We start from the raw sequence: 2,359 nt of genomic DNA, 5'->3' as shown, positions 1-2,359 counted from the left end.
GATTTAGACACAAAATGTACCTTTAACACTGCCTGTCCCATTTGGCCGTCTGGATACATCCCTGAGTAAAGCTGGAAATTCTTTCTTAACCTTTCTAACCACTCTGTAGGAGTTTCGTCCCTCTTTTGTCTCTCATTAAATGCTTTGTTGATGTTCTGGCCTCTCGGGACTGCTTCCCTAATTCCTTGAATTTTAATTGTCCTTAAGTCCTGCATGTGTGCTTGATGCACAGGATTCTGATGATCCCACTGAGGATTTTGAAGGGGCCATTTAATATTAGCTGCAGGACCCTGAGCGTGTTGGGCATCCCAGCTACGCATCCCCTCTCTCCTAATCATATTTTTCTCTTCAGCAGTGAACAAAATATTCAGAATGGACTGTAATTCCTCCCAGGTGTACATATTGGGGCCCAAAAATTGGTCCACTCTTTCAGCAACTTTCAGTGGGTCCTCTAATAAATGTTCCATTTCCTTCTTAAATTCCCTAACATCCCCTGAACTAAGGGGCACAGATATAAACCCTATTCCAGCCTGAGGTCCCCCCATGGGCATTTCTCTCAGTGGGAACAGATTTTCCTGGTCTTCCTGTTCTTTCCTTGTTTTACTTCTTGTGACTGGCCCTTGATAACTAGGCGAGTCTGAGTCCGAGTCTTCTGCTTGGGGTGGTGCACTCGGAACTGGCACAAACGGTGGTGGGACAATCAAGCTTTCCTCCCTTTTATTTGCCTTCTTCTTTTTCCCTCTGCCCTCTGGTTTTTCAGTTTATAAATAAAAGCTTTAGGACGGGCCACCCAAATTTTTGCGTATTCACTCTCCTCTCTATTTATGGGCTTCTTCATGTTGACCCAAAAATTTAACTTTTGTGTTACCCATTTTTCTGTTGATCCAAAAATTGGCCAGAACACATTTTTAAAAATTTCCTTCCACCCCAAACCTCTACACAGTAATGTATCATCTTGGCCTTATCCTTATTCTCCGTCCCAGGGAAATAGTCCCAGTTTTCTAATATAAATCCCAAGGGACTATCTCTGGGTATGGGTGGGAGCTTAACTTCTGCAGGGGGTTTACTCTTCCCCTGTCCCATTCCTCTGGAGTACCTTCACTCACACTACAAATCACTTTCGCTTCCCCTGTTTTGTGGCCCACGCCCTCGCGGGTCAATGGGAACCGCACTACTAAGGGTCCGCACTCGCTTGGGGAGTCTGGCTGCCCCCCTCTCACTCACACACCATTCGTCATACTCCGGGATCCTGACCCCGTCCGAACGGATTTCCCTTTTATACTCACGCATCCTGCGTCTTCGTCCAGAAATTGTGCACAAAATTTAAGGGGTCAGCCGGGCCCTCTTACCTTTGCTTTTGCCTTCTTAATTTGGGTTCGTCGGTCGAAGTTGGGATAGGGCCCCTGTCCTGGGGCCACCGAAATGAATCAGTGGAGTGCGCGTCCCCGCAGGAACCCACTTCGAATTCTCGATCCGAGCCACGGCACCAAATTGTTATAAATGAACGCAATGGGCCATAAAGGATCGAATCAAAGTTAAAAAGATTTATTAGTTACAGAAGGCAAAAGCAAAATCCACAGCGCCGGGCGACAGGGGAGCTCCAGCTCCGAAACTGCCGCAGCCCCCCCTCCCCACTCACTCCTTTTAAGTTGTTCAGTTACCGGGGTTTCATGCCCCTCCTCTAGCAGTTCTACACATGCTCCTCGGGTTTCATGCCCCCCCCCAGTAGTTCCGCGCACGCTCCTTCAGTTGCTAGGGGGTCTTCTTCTGCCTTCTGGTGGTCAAGGGATGAAGGTGAGTAGTCTTCCTCACCCTTGTTTTACTGACCCTTACTAACACTTAAGGCGATAGATAATTAACGCAAGCAAGGTAAAAATAACTATCAGCACCTTGGCAAGCAAAGCAAAACAATTAGAGACATCTTGGCTCGCTCTCAAGGTCTTTCAGACAAGCAAAGCAAAATAATTAACAGCATCCTTGCAAGTAAAGCAAAATAGCAAAATGATATCCCAGCCTCCAAGTCCTTGCAAATCCTCTCAAGGTCTATTAGGCGAACAAAAGGTTTTCATCACAGTGGACACCAGAGCTGATGTGACACTGATTTCATATATTTTCTGACCTTGAGAATGGAACTTGATTGTACCATTGGGCCAAATCACAGGCATTGGAGGAAATTCTGTATGTCTCCAAAGTGAAAATTCAATAGCATTCACAGGACCTGGACAGAAGACAGCTATTACTCGTCCATTTATAGTGCAAAAGCCAGTCACTGTATGGGGAAGAAATCTCATTTCACAGTGGAACATGTACCTGACAATGGATTTTTAGTATGGCTCACTGCGGCACTCGCCACTCCAAA

The sequence above is a fragment of the Erithacus rubecula genome (assembly GCF_903797595.1).
Source record: "Erithacus rubecula genome assembly, contig: scaffold_174_arrow_ctg1, whole genome shotgun sequence".
Classification (NCBI taxonomy): domain Eukaryota; kingdom Metazoa; phylum Chordata; class Aves; order Passeriformes; family Muscicapidae; genus Erithacus; species Erithacus rubecula.
The sequence above is the reverse complement of the archived record's forward strand: the minus strand, read 5'-3'. Positions refer to the sequence as shown.